The sequence below is a fragment of the Macaca mulatta genome, chromosome 15, assembly GCF_049350105.2.
Source record: "Macaca mulatta isolate MMU2019108-1 chromosome 15, T2T-MMU8v2.0, whole genome shotgun sequence".
Lineage (NCBI taxonomy): Eukaryota > Metazoa > Chordata > Mammalia > Primates > Cercopithecidae > Macaca > Macaca mulatta.
In genome coordinates this window covers 69,249,643-69,273,655 of record NC_133420.1, presented here as the reverse complement: position 1 = coordinate 69,273,655, position 24,013 = coordinate 69,249,643, and the positions used below count along the sequence as shown (strand labels likewise).

The 24,013-nt window shown below is 33.2% G+C and overlaps 1 long non-coding RNA gene across 1 annotated transcript in view; it reads right to left on the bottom strand.

The window, feature by feature from the left end:
- Positions 1 to 24,013, bottom strand: part of LOC144334808 (uncharacterized) — an 816,293-nt gene that overhangs the window by 121,791 nt on the left and 670,489 nt on the right. The window lies entirely within an intron of this gene.

Below are 24,013 nucleotides of genomic sequence, written 5' to 3'. Positions count from 1 at the left end.
TATGCAAGATGAGCATTGGTTTGATCTGGAAAGGCGGGACAACTCAAAGCAAAGGTGGGAAGACTAGAAGCGGGGAAGGGGCTTCCAGATAGTAGGTAGATAGGAGACAAATGGTTGCATTCTTTTGAGTTTCTGATTAGCCTCTCCAAAGGAGACAATCAGAGATGCATTTATCTCAGTGAGCAGAGGGGTGACCTTATTCTAAATAACAATAATTAGAAGGTTAAATATGTGTTACTTTTGTTTTTTACCAATGGTACTTTTAGATAATTTTTTTTTCATCTAAAACGAATGCTTAGCTATTTCATAGGTCCATTAAATGATTCAAAATTCCTAAGGGAAACCTTTTAAAAATAATTATTAACTTAGATATTTAGTAATGCAGAAAGGAAACACTACAATAGTTCTTCTTTTAAAATAAATATTTTAAATAACAAATAAAAATTTTATATATTTATGGTGTACAACATGATATATAGATATATGTGTACATTGTGGAATACCTAAATCAAGCTAATTAAAACATATGCATTAACTCACATACTTACCCTTTTTTTTGTGATGAGAACATTTAAAATCTATTATCTCAGCAATCTTTGAATATATAAGACAATGTTATTAACTATAGTCACCATGTTGTACAGTGAATATCTTAAACTTACTCCTTCTAAATGAAATTTCGTATCCTTTGACCAACATCTCCCTAACCTTTTCTCTCACCCTAAGGTTCACTTTCTGCTTCTATGAGTCTAACCTTTTTTATATTCCACATGTAAGTAAGATCATATGATATTTGTCTTTCTATATCTTTCTTCCAGGTTCACCCATGTTGTTGCAAATTGAGAGAATTCTCTTTTTAAGGCTAAATAGTATTCCATTGTGTGTATACATATATATGTGTATATATACACATACATTTTATATATAAACACTATATATACACACACACATTGTATATGTATGCATATACAACATTTTATTTATTTATTAATCTATTACTGAACACTTAAGTTGACATCGTATCTTGGCTATTTTAAATGATACTGAAGTGAACATGGGAGCATAGATATCTCTTTGACATACCGATTTTTTTTTCCTTTGGACATATACCAAAAAGTGAGATTGTTGGATCATATGGTAATTCTATTTTTAATTTTTTCAGGAACTTGCATACTGTTTTCCATATTGACTGTACTAATTTGCAGTCCCACTAACAGTGTACCAGGGTTCCCTTTTCTCCACATTCTTGATAACACTTGTTATTTTTAATCTTTTTGATAGTAGCCATTCTGGCAGGTGTGAGGTGATATCTCATGGTGGTTTTAATTTGCATTTCCCAAATAAGTAGTTATGTTGAGCATCTTTTAATATGCTAATCATTTATAAATTAATTTATAAGCCAATTTATTAATAAATTAATAGCAATGACATGAGAATGCACAGTAATCAATATGGCAAGGAAACCAACCAATCAGAGAAGACAGTGAGAAGCAAATAAGCCTGGAATGAAAGTTGCTGACTGAATCTCAGGTGCCAATTATATGTCAGTTGCTGTTCAAAGTGCATTTCATGGATTGTCTCCATTCATAGTCCATAAGATTCCCTGGATACTTTCCATTATACTACCGTCTTAGAGATGATAAGAGTAAAGAACAGGAAAAGTGAGAAACAGCCTAATTCCTATGGGAAGAAAATACCAATTAAACCTGACCAACCAGACTTCAAGACCTTGCTCTCCACTTTTTAAACATGCTCTATGGTTAAGAGAAAAAGATTAGAAAATTAATGTAATTTAACTAACTTAGTCTGTTGATTTTCTTAGCCTGGGAAACAAGGAACATGATTCAGGATTGGGCTTCAGAGGGCTTATTCACGCAAAATTTAAAAGTCTATGGACATTTGAATATACATGTATTTGCGTGGTAGACAAATTCATAGACAATTTTAGAGCCTTCATTTTTCTCACTTGCAATAGTATAGCATATTGCATAGTCAAACTTTTGTATTTCACAAGTATTGAGATCCCAGAATTAAAATAAAGGCAGTGTGCATAGCTTAAATTATATATGACAGTGTCAATTCAAACCAGATTACACTTGGATAAAATTTGTGTATGTATTTTTAAAGTTTCTGATTATGATTAAAAAAATAACAAAAATATATTCCAGCTTATCACAAGAATATCCTAGTTTATCTGCACAGGATGAAGAGTTGTACATGGTTGTGTAATGCATGGCTTATCATGGATTATAATGCAAGATTTTTAAAAATATTAATCTATTTGGGGCTAACATACGTGACATGTTTTATGTCAGAGTGAGAAACTAGCCTAGGTTAAGGATGAAGATCAATTTTAATTTTCTAGAACTTTCAGTCAACTTTAAACTCTAAAGTACAGATTTTTAACCAAATTACTTTGTTATTTATTTCAAGGAGAAACCAATTTTTGCTCACATACCCATAAAATGTTAAAATATATTTAAACAAACAGCCAGAATTTTATTTTTATTACACGTTTTATTTAATTCTGTAAAATTTTACTTATTTAAATAACTTCTTCTTACCTAGCAGCTATTTCACTCTATCATCAGCTTTGAACTAAAATAATTTTCGAAATTCTGACTCAGTTGTGTTCAATATTTTGAAGAAGTTTGTTTATGGTACAGAGGTCAGTTTTAATTGGGAGAGATTTCTTCATGGATCTATTTCCTGTAGTAGCAATAGTCAAAGGTCAATATAGCACTTCACTGAATTATTGTTATTTTATTGCTTCATTTCTTTGTCCTGTAGGCTTTACAAGAGTGCTTTCTCATGAGGGAAAATGAGAAACCACTTATTGATGATAAGATTGAATGGTTCTAAATAATTTATGACAACAATCAATAGTATCAGAATGGAGGCAAATGGAATTTTCTTCTTGATATATGGCATATAACTATTTAATAAGGTTTAAGTCAAGATTGTCCTTCAGCTAAAAACACATTATAAACTGTAGGACATGAACAAACCTCCAAGGCCCTCCGTCTACCCAGAAAAGTATGTGTTAACTACCAAAAATAATTAAAATTGTTTAAATCTAGGATAAAATATTATTAAATATTAATTTATTAAAAGTTACAATGTTACTCTGAACATTAACATAAGTATGCTTCTGTCTACACTAAAGTATTTGAATAGAAGTATTTGAAGAAAAACACGTGCATATTTGTTTATATTAACTCTCCTTTTATTAGGTGAATAAATAGACTTTGGAGCTACTTGGTGGCCATCTGGGAAACACCGAATATAATTTTTTATGTAAAAGTCTTCTTAACAGTTTTATTATTTTGAACTTGGGCCTAAATTTATGAAAGGCAGTAAGTGTCAGAAAAAGTTATGAGAAGGCACTGCTCATTATATTAATATGCATGCATAAGTTATAGATGCATAATGTTGAGAAATGATTACATGTTAGATTTAGAAGGACAATAAATAAGTTATACATAGGAGCAAGTAAGAGTAATTATTAGAAATTCTACCCTTTTAATACAAAAAAAACTAGCCGGGCCTGGTGGTGGCGGGCGCCTGTAGTCCCAGCTACTCAGGAGGCTGAGGCAAGACAATGGCGTGAACCCGGAAGGCGGAGCTTGCAGTGAGCCGAGATAGCGCCACTGCACTACAGCCTGGGCGTCAGAACGAGACTCTGTCTCAAAAAAAAAAAAAAAAAAAAAAAAAAAAAAAAAAAAAAAAAAAGAAAAAAGAAAGAAAGAAAGAAAGAAATTCTACTCTTTTAAAAGGTAAATAACTTTATCAAAGAATAGTATAATGAAAAATACAAAAATGTAACCAGCTCTCACAAAGTATTTTTTTTGTGTCTGGACAAAAGTAAATGTAGAAAATAGATTTTACTGCTTCTTCTGAAGAATCAACTGGATATTCAAAGAAAACTTTTCAAAGAATGTAATGGTTTTCTGATCCTAATTATTTACTATCATTTATTTAAAATTTTTAATATATTTTAAAATATATGAATAAATTCAGGTGACTACATATTAACCTTATCAGCATCCTATATAAAATAATTCCTTATTACTTCATCTTATGGGAGTGTTACTATAGTAAATAAGGACTCTATAGACAGAATATATAAGTTAAAACTATAATACTAGGTTGATTACTCTTAAATCTTTTTTTTTTTTTCTTTTAAGGCAGCAGCTCAGTCTGTCACCCAGGCTGCAGTGCAGTGGCATGATCACAGTTCACCGCAGCCTCCATCTTCTGGGTGCAAGCCATCCTCCTGCCTCAGTCTCTCAAGTCCCTGGGACTACAGGCGTGCACCACTACATTTGGCTAATTATTTGATTTTTTATAGAGACGAAGTCTAACCATGTTGCCAGGCCAGTCTCAAACTCCTGAACTCAAAGGGATCCTCCTTCCTTGGCCTCTCAAAGTGCTAGGATTACAGGCATGTGCACCATACCTGGCCTTAAATTGTCTTCTTACAAATTTTAATCTTCATAGAAATTGGTAACCAAAATCGTTAAGCAATGAAAAGCAGCTCATTTCTTATCCGTGTTAAAGATAGTCTAAAGTCCTAAAATCATTTGAAACTCTTAATTACACTACACACAACACAATGACAGTAAAAACTTATCTGAGAGACGACATGAATTTTTAAATAGTTTATGTAGAATAAATCTACATTCGGCTTTCTCTGAGGTTAACAAGGGATAAATCTTTTAAAAAGTCATTTTGTTAAAAATATGTTTATGTTTTCATGATCTTACATAAAATTAAATGTTAAACTTCTGTAATATTTTATACTGTGAAAAGACCAAAGAGGATATATAGCTTTTTTTAAAGCCAAGTTATGAAAGCACTGTAAGTTTAAGAAGTTATCTTCTTTATGGTACTACATGAGTATTAGATTATTACACAGTTTCTGGATAAACATTTTAACATTTTTAGAAATTTCCATTACACTTTTATGACAGACTATGGGTCATTTGCACTTTTTTTTTTTTAATCTAATAAGCAAACAATATTATCTTAACTTGGCTTTTTCCCAGCTGGCAGGCAGTACACTTAAAGCATTGGAAGTTAAGATTCCTCCTTCTTACAATTCTCCAGAACTTTCATCTCAGATTTAAGTAAATCCTTAATAGTATCTATAATCCTATTAGAAAATTAGCTCCCTCACACTTGGGATATTTCATTTGATTTATTAATTCCTCCTTGAAGTAGACAACTTATGCCAACATGTTTCCCTTGAAAATATTCCACATCCATATAATGAAAGAATCTTATCAAACTCCCAGAAAAGCCTGGGGATTTTGAGGTTGCCTTTATGATATAAGCCATTTCCTTTGGGGCTGATATTAATTACAAATCTTAGTGCAGGTACAGAATTGTAACCCAGAGAATCCTGGAGTAAAGAGTTTGTGGTTAGATAATGTGTTATGCAAAAGGCTTAACTCGAACTTCAGTGCTTTGCTATTGACACACAAAGATTTATGTGAAATCTTGACTTGGTTCTTTGGTGTATGAAACTTCCTCACTACTTACAAAAGAAAAAAGAAAAAGTCAGGGTCTCAGATATAAAGAACAAGACATTACGAAGATGTCAGACAAGTTAGACACAGATAGATACCCCCCGTCTTGCACCTATAGTTTAATATTTAAGACACATTTCAGCTCATTCCCACAGTTGTCATAGAAGCCAGCTAGTGCTAGAAAGCAGAGCTCTGATCTTTAAGTAGTATAAAACTAATCTGAATTTACTAAGACATTTGCTTATATTTTTCCTTTTTGTTGGTAGAACCTTGTGTGATGCAGATATCCCTAGAATAGAAGCAAAGAAAGATCAAATAATATCAAAAAGTATACCCAAATAGATCATCCGTTAATACTTAGAGTCATTATTATAAAAGATCATTGTAGTACAGCATTGTACCTATGTTAAAAATATCATATTGCATACTTAAAATTTTGTTAGATCTCATGTGTTCTTATCAAAATAAAATAATTCATAAAAAAAATCTAAAACCCTGAATACACAAACTTGAGATAATCTACGGATTTATAATACAGAAGTTGATAAAGAAAGAATAAAGTTAACAAAAAGCTAATAGTCCATTGTTTTCAAAAAGTTATTTTTATGAATAAAGCATCATAAAAATACATTTATTAGGTTGGTGCAAAAGTAATTGCTGTTTTTGCCATTGAAGGTAATGGCAAAACTGCAATTACTTTTGCATCAACCTAATGTGTTTTAGTATTAAAATCTACTTTTACAAAATTATTGATTTTCTCAATTAATACATATTTAAGCTAGATGATGTCAAAACATAAATTTATGTTTTAATTATAAAAACACATTTTTATCTTAATTGACAAGAATAATTAGTGTAGGATCAAATATAACAGATGGTGACACATAACTTTCAGGTTCAAAATGTTACACAATAAGCTATACTAGAAATTTTTATATAACCTATAGGGCTCAAAAATTTTGTTTCATGTGACTTTTTCAAGACATAACTCTTATTCTTGAGTATTCAAAAAATTATGATTTACATATACAAAGATTAGGTATGGTTAAACCAATAATATTTTTATCTAAAAATATGTTAATATTTATTTAATAACCACATACATTTATTATTTTTTCTTATTAACTTATTTACCAAGTAGGATACAGTATTTCTGAGATGAGTTATTTTATTAGTGATGAAATAAAACTTTAAAAATTTAAAAGGCCAATGTAATTGGCCATTTTGTTTTTGTGTTTTAGTAATAATGGTTTTCTTGTTTAAAATTAAGCAGCAACATAGAGATTATTCAGCTTCAATTCTGTAAATTAAGTCATAGGTTAAAAGAAAATGTATATTTTAACAACCGCTGTATTGTACACATACACAGACAAGACAATCTGAAATTTCTTTTTACAGCCAAACTAAAATACCATCGGTTGGTTAACATGCAATCTGGAACAATTGTCTCAACTTTGCTGTTGACACTGGGCTGGAATCCTGGTCAAACTCCAGCCATTGTGACCTGTTCTAAACAGATGCCTCAATTACTAGATTCCTTAGTCCTGCAAAAATACCTACTAAAAGAAAGACATCCACCAACCTCTCAGCACTTTCCACTTGTTTTTTAAATATATATTAAATACATATTTTATATATAACATATATAAATCATATATTAATTTTTATATATTATATATAATATATTACATTAAATTTAAAATAAAATATATGTTTAAACTATATATTATGAGTGCATAATATTTAAATATATAAGTACATATAAAATATATATTATAAATAAAATTATAAAGTATATATTAAAATATTGTATATTTTTTGAAAAATAGATAAGTCAGCTGTGAGTCAGAAATAATTCAGAAACACACTTAGTAAAAACAAGATCTTTCATTGCACAGACTTCCCCAGAAAGCCAAAAAAAAAGAAAAATGCTGAGAATAAGGGAAGAGTGAAATAAATTTTTCAGGCAATGCAACTCATTGAACTTCAGTGAGTTAATCCTTATGGATATATTGCTGGAAACTTCATTTCAAATAAGAATAATAGAATTGAGAAATGTTTTGAGCACTGAATGAAAAATCATTATTGTTAGGGTTGTTTGTTAATTACAATAATTATAATGCAAAAGAGTCTAGAGTTCATAGAAATTAAATTTCTCTAAGAAGGAAGTCTGTGTTTATCATTCAATTGTCATAGACATTCAACAGTTCTGATTGGATAAAGTTGGAGTCAATTTTTAATTTAAAAAAATCCAAAACTTCTATATTTTATAATCAGCTTCTTGTCTTATCCAGAATGTAAAACTTTTAGGAGGACTCTGTTATTCATAGTATATGTGTTGAATAGCAGGGCCTTTAGAAGTATAAATCTCTTCTGTGCCACAATAATACTATGCTTCATTCAGACAATAGGGGAGGCCAAACTAAGCATTAATGTCTTTTTTAGATTGCAGTCATTAAATCATCAAGAGAACCACAAATTTTTTATAGTCACTGATTTAATGGGAAAAAAAGTCAGGATTTTCAGTCAGACAGATTTCTATAATTCTAGGTTTATGGTTTTGCAAAAATGTGAATCTCCAGCATCCTTTTAATACTCTAACTTCAGGATGCAGGCATTTCTTCTCTACAGACTGGCTGAATTGATTGTTTGGCAGTTTTAATCATTTCTACCATGAATGTTACGTTTGCATTCCAACAGAGTTTCTATCTGTTTTTCTGCATTGAGTCACATAACTAAATCCTTCCAGTTAGTATTAACATTGAATTTTGCTACCTTTCAGAAGGTGGGTAAGGGAGGAAGTAGACAAATTATTATCTCGGTAGGTATTCCAACTTCGGTTAGCTCTGCTATAATGCTGATTTTGAAACATGAATGTTTTTTCCAATAAGATTTATGTATTAGGAAACAGTTTGAGTATAACCCAAATTTTACACCGGCTTATCACCTGCTTATCACACAAATCACACACATCTAGGACATGTATTCACTTCAATTCACTAGGACTGTTATGAGGCACACCCATAGATTTGGTGTTATAAACTTCCAGCTGATTTCAGTTCACCCCCACCAATTCACATAATTCACAAGTTTACGGAAGAAAAAATATGCATTGCTCTTTTAGATTTGTAAATTGTTTCAGTCTGATTTTCAGGTGATTTTATTTTAGTTGATCTTATTCTTAATTGAGAGAAATCACTTTTCCAAACTATGTAGAAATACAGAGTATGCATGTGGTTGGTGGTTGCTATTTAAGTTATGATTAAACTTTTCAATCAATAATTGCTATTAAGCAACTTATTTTCATTAATTTCCCAGAGGTTGACTTATTTTTCACTGTTCAGATCCCCCGAGTTTTGGTAACTGTGCTCAAACAAGCACCTCTGTTTTAAACTCTAGATTAGGTCAAATGACTAAGCAATGCTGGCTACAAATAACATTATGATGATTTTATAAATAGAATTGAATTACCATTATCCAAGTTTTCAAAAACATCTTTTGAAAAACCCAAGTTTTGGATGACAGCCAAGCACCTATGTTTTTGATATATATATATATATACACACACACACACACACATACATACATACATACATACGTGTGTGTGTGTGTGTGTGTGTGTGTGTAGTCCATTTAGCTTGATCTCTAGCTCTCTGGTGATAATTTTGGGGTTTAAATAGAGCAGAGGAACAAAAACATTACAATTTCTGTGTTTTGCAAAAGTCTGTTTCAGTTCATGAAATGGGACAGTTTACAACACACCCTTACCATGCCTTTTACCATGTAAAAGGCATCAATTTGATCTCATTTGATCCTCACATCTACTGTTATGTCAGGCATTATCATCTCAATTTTATTAATGAAGAAACTGATATTTTGAGAATATGATGTAGTGATTTATGGGATACTTCATTATTTTCTACTGATTTTCACTTCATTAGAAAACACCAAGCTTTGCCACAACTACATTGCTACTGAAGAAAACCAGAAAAAAATATTTCATATATATATATGTGTATATATTTATTACATATATATAATATATGTGTGGGTGTGTGTCACAAACATTTTACTTAGCCTCTGATATTATAACTAAACTACACTGGGATACTACCAAAACAGTTGTAAATTTTCAGTTTCTGACTTAATGAACATTTTCATTAATCATGAGTAAAAGGAAATTACCTTTTCTGATTTTTATAAGCACACCTGTTATTCTTATGCACATATGTACATATACAAACATATACACCTCCTCTATACAGATTGTAAAACGTGAGTTAAGAAAGAAGAGAAGGGGGAAAGTACGTCTAAGAAATGATTAAATATTTATGACAAAATCAGTACACTTAAACAATTTAGTAATTATATTAGCCGCATGGCATAAGGTTTTTGGCACCAAACATGTTTCATCTGTCTTTAGGATTTTAGTAATAATGTAAAAGTACTGAACACATGCTATTTTATGGCAGTACTCATTTTAAGACATTGCACAAAATGGTATGAAGTTCTTAAACTCTCAAAAATACATTAAAATCTCAGAATATGTTAGCGACTTCTTATGCATTCACAAAAACAGTCCTCTCCAATCTTAAAATATGGCACATCAATGTAAACATTAGAAAAAGATGCTCAGTGGCAGATAATTTTGCTATTTACCCTTCTGTATTCAGAAATACACTTTTTAGCTTAAGATAGTTTAATTATCACTTTACTGTTTCTTAACTTTATTCCAGCCACAGTTAAGTGATTGGAAAAGATATTATCTGAATTATAAAAGTGATTGATCAAATTTAGAATTTTTAAGGAGACTATAACAGAGCTCACTTTTTTTTTCTTTTTTTTATAAGGTTGCTTTTCTAAAATTAATTTACTGGTTTGTAAGTATTTCTGTTTAATGTCTATATAAATGATGCTATATTGAAATGATGTCCCAAAGATATTTTATAATATTTATACAAAGAATATAGACCACAGTTTTGATACCCAGGGATTTCCTATAAACAGAAAGATACAGTTAACTCTGAGTATTTCTGAATCATTTGATCATTTTTGAAATTTTGATATTATAAATCTTATGGCTTCTCTTCATGTCCAGGATTATATAACAGAAACCAAAGCAAAATATATTAAGTAAATAATTTTAAAAGTCTTTTGTTTTGTTTTAATATGAAGACCAACAGTTATCTCTGAAACTATGTTTTCATTTTCAAGGTGCTGCTGTACAGTGAATTCTAACAGTGATTTAATTATAAATGCAAATTTTAAAGCTGGTCTCATACTTGAAACCTGCTAATAGGGTGAATTTTCCAATTGGCCTTCCTTCTTCCTTTTATATTACCTTTTCTGTTTTTGAATATTTTCTATAAACCAGTCCATTAATGTAATCAAAATTACATTATGTAAAATAATCTTAGGAAGGACAATTATGGGAATGAAAATGAAAAGAACTAGGAAAAAACTGGCTTTCCAGAGTGAAACTGTATAGAGAATAATTTAGGTGTTCTATTTAACAGAATCAAAGTGTTTTTCCTCTTACTGAAAGCACTTTTTTTTTGGACTCCCATAAATGCTTTTAAGACTTTCTTTGGAAAACCCGTTATTTTCAAAGTACCCTTAAGAGCACATAATCCCTACATAATTTGAAAAAATTGCACTTTTCTGAAATAATGGCAATTTTCTAGATAACTAGTTTATACAATAAGGAAATGCCTCAGACTTGCTTTGAAAGGGGGAGTGCATTACAGATGGACACCTTGTGCCATACTTTGGATTAACTATATTACCTGCAAATACAGAAATACATTAATGTGCATTAGATGGTAATCTATACTTTTTTCAGGAAATAACGTGTATCTCAAAAACACCTAAGTATTTTTGGGGAGAAGAGGGTAGTGTTATAAACTAATAGTTCTTGAAGCTTTGTAAGGAGAAAACACATAGCTATTTGATAATTATGTAGATACACTGGTATTTTTAAAGGTTACTTTACACTGTATATGTGGTGTCCTATAAAAGACAAAGAGAGAACGCAGGTTGAACCTGACCTACCTTGACAAATTACACATACCACATTTGCAATGTGATTTTGAGATAATTTATATGCTACACATGCAGGGAAGAAAAAAATGTATAAAAGAGAGAAAATAAATGAACCCTCCTACACACGAGATTGTAATCTTCCTTAACAGGTAGGGATTGTATTCTTTTTCATCCTTCCAACAATCAAAATTCTGGTCTTATACCCACTGCTGTAAGATGACCTGATTTAAATTGTTTACAATTAACCATAATTAACCCATGGCAAGTCTAAACTGCTTTTATTTTCAGTCATCCTTATAATATCTACACTAGGAGAATATCAGAATTTCCGACAGTGGAAATTTTTACAAGGGGATCTAATTTTCGGTTTCATTATTATCAACTTTTTACTTATAGAGATAATTAAACATTTTAAAACGAAATTCCCTGGGAAGCAAAAAGTCCCTTGTGAGAGAATAGCCAAATAACCAATCTCTTACAAAAAGGCAGTCAATGCTGCTTGTCAAACCTTGGAAATAAATCATTGTCATTCATAGTCATACTCAGTTAAATCCGATAGGGGAACTGAGGATAAACTCTTTCTCTTGGGTTATATATTGCAAAATGTTTTATGTTGGGAAAATATTCATTATACTTCAAAATGGATCTTGAAATACCAGCTCAATTATAGTATATTCATGAAAGCAATGAAACCTACCTTTGTAGGTGAAAGCTCAAGAAAAAACAATTTCTAAGTAAGATTGATGAAAATAACATATCTAATAAGTTATTAGAAGTATTCAAAAGGAGACAATATTAAAATGATGCATTATTCTTGACTCTATACAAATATTTTAAATTTTGAAAATTTTGTGTACACTATAGACACACCTAGCACAGTCCAAAGAGATTTGTGCTCTATGTAATTTGCCTTAAATAAATAAAAAATTTGTACTAGGTAAATAATACTTTAATAATATCACCATCTAAATAGTAAGCTTATTTTAGATAAAGCAAATATAGGAAGTAAAATATAATGTAATCAAAATAATATTTTGTTTTATGTATATGCAATGCAACAAAAGCTACAACTGATGACAGGCATTAAGCATTGCAAGGTTTACTATTAGAATAGAATTATCAAACCATTGATGTTTGATAATGAAGGAAACATGAAGATTTTACTGATTTGCCCTAATTTTTTTACTGATAACAATAGGATGTACTTAAGCTGGCAGGAGCTTCTATTATTTCTCTCAGTAGAGGCTGGAGTGTGAGTACTTATTAAATCTTTGGCACTAAGTACAGTAAAAGCATTTTCTCCTTGAATTTTGCTCATTATTCTATTAGGTTGATACAGTGGGAATAATGGAATTACTTATTCTGCAAGGATTCATAAGCAAGTAAGGTGGAAATTTTATAAAGTCAAAATTTCTCTGGAAAGTGCCTTAGGTGCCATGTGGGAGATGAATGAAATATTTTTGCAAGAATCCTTACAGCTAGTTTTTGCTATTGGTCAGATTATCATTTTTTTTTTTGAATTCCAGATAAGCTAGTTTACTGGCTTTGTATGAAAAATCCACATATTAAAGCACCAGTATTACAATCAAAGATGTGGTTACCCTGAAATGATTATTTTGGAGAAATTTCACATTGAGTGGAATGGGAGGCAAGTTATGATGTTTAATGTTTTTCCTGTCAGTTTATTAGTTTTCAGAGATCATACATTTTACTTTGTGTGAGTTAAAAATACTTGGCTCAACATTATTGTATTAAACTGTGGATTTCTTTTTTTTTTTTTTTTTTTTTTTTTTGAGACGGAGTCTCGTTCTGTTGCCCAGGCTGGAGTGCAGTGGCCGGATCTCAGCTCACTGCAAGCTCCGCCTCCCGGGTTCACACCATTCTCCTGCCTCAGCCTCTCGAGTACCTGGGACTACAGGCTCCCGCCACCACGCCTGGCTAACTTTTTTTGTATTTTTTCAGTAGAGACGGTGTTTCACCGTGTTTGCCTGGATGGTCTCGATTTCCTGACCTCGTGATCTGCCCGCCTCGGCCTCCCAAAGTGCTGGGATTACAGGCGTGAGCCCCTGCGCCCGGCTCTTCTTTTTTATCTAAAATTTTTACTTTCATTCGTGGGATACGTGTGCTGAATGTGCAGGTTTGTTACATAGGTATTCAAGTGCTATGGTGGTTTGCTGCACCTATCAACGCATCATCTAGGTTTCAAGCCCCACACGTATTAGGTATTTGTCCTAATGCTCTCCCTCCCCTTTCTCCCCACTCCCAACAGGCCCCCATGTATGATGTTCCCCTCCCTGTGTCCATGTACTCTCACTGTTTGACTCCCACTTATAAGTGAGAACATGCGTGTTTGGTTTTCTGTTCCTGTGTTAGTTTGCGGAGGGTGATGGCTTCCAGCTTCATCCATGTCCCTGCAAAGGACATGAACTCATTCTTCCTTATGACTGCATAGTATTCCATGGTATATATGTGCCACATTTTCTTAATCCAGTTTATTGTTGATGGGCATTTGGGTTGGTTCCAAGTCCACTATTGTAAATAGTGCTGCAATAAACATACGCGTGCATGTGTCTTTATAGTAGAATGATTTATAATCCTTTGGGTATATACCCAGTAATGGGATTGCTGGGTCAAATGCTGTTTCTGGTTCTTTATCCTTGAGGAATCGCCACATTGTCTTCCACAATGGTTGAACTAATTTACATTCCCACCAACAGTGTAAAAGTGTTCTTATATCTCCACAGCCTCGCTAGCATCTGTTGTTTCCTGACTTTTTAATAATCGCCATTCTAACTGGTGTGACTTCTTACCATGTGCATCATTCCAGACTCTTTCCCTTTCTTATCTCTAAATTCCTACTCCAACAACAGTGAAAAACCTGGCTCCTACCATACATTATCCATTTACTGTCAAAACCAGTATACACATATAGGGCTATCAGAATTACAGCCCATGTCTTTATGAGACATACCTTTATCAACAGAAGCACAGAATTTATGGAAAGTTTATTTTGCATTTAGTCTTGCAGCCAGAGGATTTTTAAATTGACAACTTTGGTCATGTAGGTTACAAAGAGTAGTTCTGAATGAAACCCTTCGATCTGATGAGTGAGATTTTTTTTATTAGTTATGCTCATATTTGGTGTATCAGTTCATCTTTATCTGAAATGCTTTTCTCTGTCAATAAGACAATATCTTAATAAATATTAGCTTCTAATCCAGAGAAAAAAAACTATTCTGTTGCAAGTAAGTAGCATAATCTTTCTGGCATATAGCTGTGTAAATTGTTCTCTAGACAGTCACAATGACTTGTTGATATTAACCTTTTATATTAAGTATATTTTCTACTCTTGTAACTAAGAAGTTATTAAGACTACCAGCAAATGAGGATAGAAAAGTCACATTTAAACAGATATATTCCTGCAAATGTTTTCAGAAAGTTGAGAAGCGACATGATGTTCGCTGTTTGGTACAAGCCAAGTATTAAAAAAAGTTTTAATTGCAATTTTCCTAATAGTACCTATAATAATCTCATGTTCCTATTAACGTGTTTTCCTATGCACATCAAGTTATAGCAAAAGTGGCTCACACCTGTAATCCCAGCATTTTCCATGAGGTCAGGGGTTTGAGACCATCCTGGCCAACATGATGAAACCCTGTCTCTACTAAAAACACAAAAATTATCCAAGCGCAGTGGTGCATGCTTGTAATCCCAGTGACTTGGCAGGCTGAGGCAGGAGAATTGCTTGAACCCAGGAGGCGGAGGTTGCGGTGAGCCGAGATTGTACCACTGCCCTCCAGTCTGGGAGACAGAGTAAGACTCTGTGTCGGAGAGAAAAAATGAAAGTTATAACAAAAGCAGCACACATTTGTTAGGTGGAAAGATTTGAGTCCTTATCTGACTTGGTTCTTACAAGTTGATTGACCAACACATTTTTTTCTTATATTTAGCGTGGTTGACCAACATATTTTTTTTTTCTTCTTATCTTTAGCTTCTACATGTGCCAAATGTGAAAAATAATTTCAAACTCTTAAGATGATTATTGTTTAGGATTAAGAAGATAATGTATAGAGAGCTCACTGTAGTATCTTTAGTAAACAGTAGATACTCCGAAACTATTACGGTAGTCCTCACTCATATGTGGTTTTGTATTCCCCAGTTTCAGTTACATATGGTCAACTATGGTCTGAAAATAATTAACTGAAAAATTTCAGAGATAAATGATTCATAATTTCTCAATTGCATGCCATTCTGAGTAGTACGGTGAAATATTGTATACTTCCACTTCCTCTCATTTGGCACATAAATCATCCTTTTGTCAACTGTCTCCACACTGTATATGCTACCTGCCGGTTCATCCTGTAGTAGCCCCATTGGTTATCGGAATAACTGTCCAGGATTGCAGTGCTCATGTTCAAGATCAATGTAGCCTAATGCTAGGTCACAATGCTTACATAAGCCGCCTCACTTTATTTCATCACCTAGGCATTTTATCATCTCATATCATCACAAGAAGGGTAAGTAGAGTCATATCATATTTTGAGAAAGAGACCATATTCAAATAACTTTTATTACAGAGTATTGTTATGATGATTATTAGTTTTGTTTATTTCTTACTGTGCCTAGTCTAATTTATAATAGGTATATATTTACAGAAAATATAAACTGGTATATAGAGGTGTGTTAGGCCTTTCTTGCATTGCTATAGAAAAAAACCTGAGACTGAGTAACTTATAAGAAAGGTTTAATTGTCTGATGATTCTACAGGCTGTAGAATCTGTAGAATGATGATGGCATCTGCTTCTGTAGAGGCCTAAGGAAGCTTGCAATCATTTCAGCGGGCAGATGGGGAGCAGGAATTTCACATGGCCAGAGCAGGAGCAAGACAGCAAGACAGTTGGTGTGGGAGGTGCCACACATTTCTGAAAAGGCGGACCTCCCAAGAACTTACTATCTCAAGGACAGCAGCAAGGTAGGAGAGATCTGCCCCCCTTGACACAAACACTTTCCACCAGGCCCCACCTCCAGCACTGGGGATTACAATTCAATATATTTGGTGGGGCATATATTCAAGTCATATCATTTGGTTTCTATCCATGTTTTCAGACATCTGCTAGGGGTCTTGGAACATGTTATCTGCATCTTATTTCTAATTTCCTCTAGGAACAAAACTGTGTTGAAATAGACTAGAACCTACACTATTGGGAAGTAATGCTACAATATGAATTTCCATGATTGCCATCATCTCTTTAGGCATGACTTTGAGCAAATTCTATAAACTCTTATACTGCAACTCTGTTATTGATTCCATGGTATTTTGTTCTCTTTTATTCCCTTTTTATTTATTCCTGTAATGAACAGTCCAATCTGTTACTTAGGATAGGAGAGATTTGGAGACCTAAAATGGTAAAAAAAAAAACAAAAAACAAAAAACAAAAAAACAATTATAATAATAAGCCTGTGTGATCTTAATTTAAATCTTTTACCTCTCACGGTAGTGAATACTCTCCCAAAGCACACAGGTATGTTCTTCAAAGCATTAAATGCAGGCTTATTTAGACCAGAACCATGTCTTCTTTTGTGCATCACTGTTTCTCCTATTCCTATTATAAGGGCTTATATTTGCTATTCACTCAATAAATATTTATGGGATGAATGAATAGATGAATTCAAATCTTATTTCCAACAAACAGAGGATATTTCCTCAGTTCTACCAATGATATTTAACTTTGTGCATATTCTATGTAATGCTCATTACATTCCTTATTTATCTTGAACTTTCAATACCATAATTTTACTAATAATTTCATAAGTAAGGTAAAAAGCCTGTGTTATATCTAAGCAATAGATAACTACAATCGATTGAATCAGGGATTGGCAGACTGTGATCCACAGACCTTGCTGCCTGTTTTTGTAAATTTTTATTGGAACACAGTCATACCAGTTTGTTTACTTATTGTCTGTAGCTGCTTCCTTGCTCCCATGATAGCACTGAGTAGTTGTCAAAGAAACAATATGGCCCACAGAATCTAAAGTATTTACTGTATGGCCCTTTTCAGAAAAATGATGATCCTTAGATTAGAGGAATAAGATTAAGATTTTATCAGCAGTGTTTAGTCATCTCTGCATTATTTACAGTACAGAACTTCCTGGGGGGAAATATCATGTGTATCATATTCCACTTAGCATACAAAATATTAATTTAAAGCTATGCAACAGATTTTGTTAAAAGCATTTGAGAATTTATACATCTAAATGAGTGCAGTTTTTGGTGGTACATCAAATTATATATTCTCAATGGTGAAAACACATTTGTCTTTTAATGATAAATTTAAATTTTGGAAGCATCACAATTTTCTCAGAGCCAATGTAACAAAATATTGTGTTTGACAGTAGGCAGTATAGTTTTGGTGTAAAAATATAGAGAAATGGTACTTGTTTCCTTATGCGGCATATAATTTGACTCTAAAGGTGATATCACAAATGTAGTTAAAAATATTTTGAACAAAAAGCATTAGGGAGATTAGTGTGTTGTTTATCAACGTTAAAAATCTCAACATTGCTGCACCCAAGAATTTAGAGTCAAATCTGGTGTAAACATGGGATATAAACATAAAGTTCATGGTGTCATCTGTGATATCATATCATATCATATAATTTTGCATGTCAACATTCATCCTGAATATATCTTTTTCCTAATAAACATTTGGATCAAAAAGGAAAAAATAATCATTGAATGGTAAAATAAATTTGCTGAAATAAATTAATTAATATGCAGTCTTGTCCACCATGAATTATAGAGCATATAACATTTTTAATGTTCAACAAAACTGACAATTGATTCTTATTCTGTTCAGGCACAATGACATTACACGTTTTAACCACATTGGTTGTGAAAACATGTGTCGGCTTGAACATAATTTCTTAGGAATGTGAGGGTATTAAATATTGCCTTGCAGATGCTCACAAAATATGTACCCATTTTTGCCATATGGGAGAGACAAATGAAAGTCTTCAAGGATCAACAAGAGAAAAACAAACCACCCCATATGCAGATTAAACTAAGTGCTAACTTGGGATAATATCCTCTTTTGAAGTGTCAAGAATGTTAAGGAAGTTTTAAAAAGTAATCTATGAATATACAGTGGCAAGAGCAACAGAAAACAAATTCTCTTATTTTGAAATAAATGGATAGACATTCTGTTCTTATGTTTAAAAAATATTAAGGCATGTTGCAAGGGATACCATGCTGATTGTCTGTGTCTCTCTTTTAAATAGAATGTAGAAATAAAAACCCAAGATAATATGCCAATATATATGTTTTTTCAGTATAAGAAACCACTAAGCACCCAAAGGAAAATTAAATACCCAGTCTCCTGCAAATGACTGTAGGATACGTAAGAGTAGCTAATGGTGATATGAATGCTATATAATACAATTCAAAATTAGTATCGCTCCTCTTTCCATCACCCAAATTGGCTTCCTTTCCGTATTTAAAATTCACAATAAGTGGCATCAACATGAATGGAGTTGGCCTGTTGAGTCACTTAGACTCCTTTCTTACCCCTAATAACCAATCAGTCACCAAATCCTACAAATCATATCTGATGATTGTATCTTTCTTGCCTTGCTCCTTACCTTTTTTCCCACTGCTTTTAAGTCAAGATTATCAACACAGCTTATACAATTTACTTGCCATGACTACAGGTCCTTGCATATTTTTTACCCTTTCACTGGACCACAGATGTACATAATTAAATTAATACTATTCCTCTTTTCGTGACTCATTTTATCATTTTTCCATATGAGCAGTACTGCTATAAAAATACCTGTATTTGTCTACCATTGCATACACACAAGAATTTTGGGGGAGAGGGTATGTACCCCAAATTAAAATTGCCTGGATATAGTGTGAGTCTGTTAAATTTTATAAAATGTGTTTGAGAGTGTACACATCTAAATAAGTGCAGTCTTCTCTGGTGCATCCATTTATACACTCTCAATGGTGAAAACACATTTGCTCTTTAATGGTGAATTTAAATTTTGGAAGCATCCAAAATTTCTTTCAGAACAAATATGACTGAATATTGTCACAAAATAATGCTATTTTTAAAAGATGGTTGTACTAATTTACATTCCGACCAGAAATACATAAGATACCTTTGATCCCCATCTGCTACAACACTTGATATTGTCAAACTTTTTCATCTTTTCCAAGTAAATGAAAAAAAAATATTTTTATCATAATCTGTATGCCTCTGCTAACTATTGAGATAGAATATCTCCTCCTATTCTCTCTAGCTATGCCCCATCCCACCTCTGATATAACCACAAAATGCACATGTACAGATGCACATTTACTCTCAGTCACAATCACACACTTACATTTTTCACTTATATATAAACATTTTGTGTCTTCCATTTCTTGGATGTTTTCTTTTTCCGATTCCATCTGTGTCTGATTTAACTGCACAACTATGTGCATGCCACAGAATTTTTCTATTTCTTTTATTATAGCATTTGTATTAGTCAGGGTTCTCTAGAGGAATGGGACAAATAGGATGGATGTACATATTAAAGACAGTTTATTAAGGAGTACTGACTCACATGATCACAAGGTGAAGTCCCACAATAGGTCGTCCGCAAGCCGAGGAGCAAGGGAGCCAGTCTGAGTCCCCAAACCTCAAAACTAGGGAAGCTGACAGTGCAGCCTTCAGTGTGTAGCTGAAGGCCCAAAAGACCCTAGCAAACCACTGGTGTAGGTCCAAGAGCTCAAAAGCTGAAAAACTTGGAGTCTGTTGTTCAAGGACAGGAAGCATCCAGCACAGGAGAAAGATGGAGGCCGAAAGACTTAGCCAGTCTAGTCCTTCCACATTCCTCTGCCTGCTTTTGTCCTAGCCACACTGGCAGCTGGCTAAATGGTGTCCACCCAGATTGAAGGTTCATCTGCCTCTCCCAGTCCACTGACTCAAATGTTAATCTCCTTTGGCAATACCCTCATAGACACACCCAGCAATAAGACTTTGTATCTTTCAATCCAGTCAAGTTGACACTCAATATTAACCAGGATAGCACTTATGATAGAAATGCTATCTAATGGACATTCACTTGTTTGAATTCCCCAACCTGGACCCATGAAATAAGAGACTATGTATCTCACATACCAGTGTGTCCCCAATGTATAAAGATTCACTGCTACAGTTATACTCTCTTGATCCAGCTCCTTGAATTATTCATTTAACAATTTCACAAATACTTTTGAGCCCTTGAGAGACAGAAGTTATAAAGAAAATCAAAAGGATATTTTGCTAGAATAACAGCAGTAGTTGCTCCTTTAGAAAGAGCAATAAAGGATATCCTCTCTGACGAAGTGACATTTGAGCTTAGATATTAGTAATGAGAAATAGGGCTGATATTTATTTCTTTAAATGTTAATTGAAGAAATCTCTGATTTTAGTTTGGTTAGTGCTCCTGATGAAATTGCCAATTCCATGCTAAGGATGCTACCTCCAGACATTTTCAAATGCTACCACATCCTACATATTGCCACAGTGGTGCTAGATTCTGTGCACAGGAGAGGAAAAAGGTCTACCCTACTGGATTAAGGACCTACCCCATTCTGGTGATATCTCATTTTAACTAAGTTACATCGACTGGCCCTCTTCCTTTGTCCCCTACGTATATACCCTTGAACTCATCAAGATATTCACCAAAGATGTCAGTTACTCTCCTCTGTTCATTTTCTCCTACAGCCAACTTACAAAACGTCAACAACAACAACAACAACAACAAAATCTCTCTATTCAGGAAAATTTCTGTGTAATGCACATTCTTTGTTCACAAACCTAAGACACGAATGATACCCGTCCTTCCCTAAAAATAACCTTCAAGAAAAAGCTCTGCCACAATGAAGAGACTGCATAGAATTTGAACTTAGAAAGACCTGGATTCAAAGCCTTACTTCACTTACTGCTGTGGTATTCAAAAAGATAAAGCAATTTAATAGATTTAGTTACCCATTAACCTTCAATGGAATATAATTATTAGGTTTCAGACTGGCAAGTTTATGCCTTAAAAAGTAATCCCAGGTCAGCTGTATCAGAAAAGAGCAGATGCCAATACCCACTCTTACGGATTCTGTGTTATAGGATAAAGTTTAGAAATCTTAAGCAAGCAAATGTGTTCTTGGTCATATACACTAAAGCTTGAGAACTTCTGGTCTCTGACAACAAGAACAAGCTGATTTAAGACAAACATCAATGTCTTCGTCTCCTAGGGCTACTGTAACAAAGTACTACAAATTGAGTAGCTTAAAAGGACAGAAATTTATTATCTTATAGTTCTGTATGCTAGAAGTCAAAATTAAGATTTCACAGGGTTGGTTCTCTCTGAGAGTTCTGAGAGAGAATCTGTTTCATGCCTCACTTTTGGCTTCTGGTGACAGCCACAAACCTTGGGATCTCTTGGTTTGTGAACATGTCACTTCAGTCTCTGTCTCCATCTTCACACAGGATTCTCCCTATGTGTCTTTCTCTTTTCTTCTTCTAAGAACACCAGCCACATTGCATTAAGGGACTACCTTATTTCCTCATGACCTCATCTGAACTAATTACACCTACCAACAACCTGTTTACAAACAAGGTTACATTCTGAGGTACTGGAGGTTAGAACATTGCATTATTCAGGGCTTTCCAGAGAAACAGAACCAACAGTAGATAGATAGAGAGAGAGAGAGAGACAGAGAGAGAGAGATAGGTAGATAGACAGACATTTATTATGAGAACTGGGCACAGGTGATTATGGAGGCCAAAAAATTCAATAGTACATCATTTGCAAGCTAGAGAACCAGGAAAACTGGTGGTGTAATTCACTCCTGGTGTGCATGCTTGAGAACCACTGGGGTCCAGAGTCTGGAGGCCTCACAACCAGGAGCTCCAATGTTTGAAAACAGGAGAAGATGGATGTCTGAGCTAAAGAAGAAACATACAGAATTCATTCTTCATGTTTTGTATTCTCAGGTCCTCAAAGAATTGGATGATGTTCTGCCACATTAGTGAGGGTGGGAACTTCTTTACACAGTCTGTGGATTTAAATGCTAATGTCTTCTGAAAGCACTCTCACAGAGACTCCAAGAAACAGTGTTTTACCACCTATCTGGGCATTCCTCAGCTTGGTTAAATTGATGCGTAAAATTAACCCTTTCGGATTTCAACAAATATTTTTTAGGGGACCAAAATTCAGCCAGTAACAAAGAATAACTGCATCTACAGCCAAGGGCTCCCCCACATGATATGCATCATAATCTTCCACTAAGGGTCCTGGTCATGCACTATGGCCCCTAAATCAGGATTATCAAAGCTATAGACCTGGTCCTGGGTTTTTAAGTAACTTTCACAAACATGTTTAAAAATCACTAAACACATATGCTAATGATATACTAATGTTTCTATGGCAATAGCTTGTGATATTTATAATGTATTAAAAGACTTTCTTAACATTAAAACTCTGTGTAAAACAAAATACCAATTTTTGAGTTAACCAAGCAGTATTAAGTAATACTGGTAGTAGGTTGCTTTGCAACAGAAGGAAATAAAAATAATAATTTCATCTGAAAATGATGTATTTTATAATGAATTTCTATCTCTATTACATTTTTCACATGCCCCTTTTTTTGTATTATATTAATCTTTTTTCTCTTTTCTGTATATGTTTACGTTTCTTTTTCTTTTGTAGCATCATAAATTTTTTCACAATTATGTTTTCATCTTAACAAATTTATGCTGAGTACTAACTATATATTTGGTTTTGTGCTAAAAGTTGAAGTAACAATGTCCTTTAAAACTCAGTCTCAGCCCAGAAGAAATTCTTAGTTTACCAGAAGAGAGACACATAGAACCTTAAAAAAAAAAAGAAAAGAAAGAGAGAAAGAAAGAAAGAAAGAAAGAAAGAAAGAAAGAAAGAAAGAAAGAAAGAAAGAAAGAAAAAAGAAAAGAGAAAGTAAAACAACTACTGTGAAATTTGAAAGAAGGTACTTCCAAAAATTTAATGTGCACATGAATCAACTTGGGAACTTGTTAAAAATAAATTTTGATTCAGTAAATTTGAGGTGGACCCTGTGATTCTTCATCTCTAACAAGTTCCCAGGTGATGCTTCTGGCTAGTGATTTATGCTTTGTGGAGGAACTTGATTGGAAATAAAATGAAGATGCATGCAAAATGCTAATGGTACAGAGATGGGGACAAAATTATTGTTGTATCCATCTTAAGGCTTAATGTTTAAGGAATGTTGCAAAGAAGAAGGCTGTAGATTTTGGGCTTCAAATATCACAATGAATTAATTGCCTAATGTATTAGTCTGTTCTCATGCTGCTAATAAAGACATAGCCAACATCGAGTAATTTGTGAAGGAAAGAGGTTTAGTGGACTCACAGTTCCACATG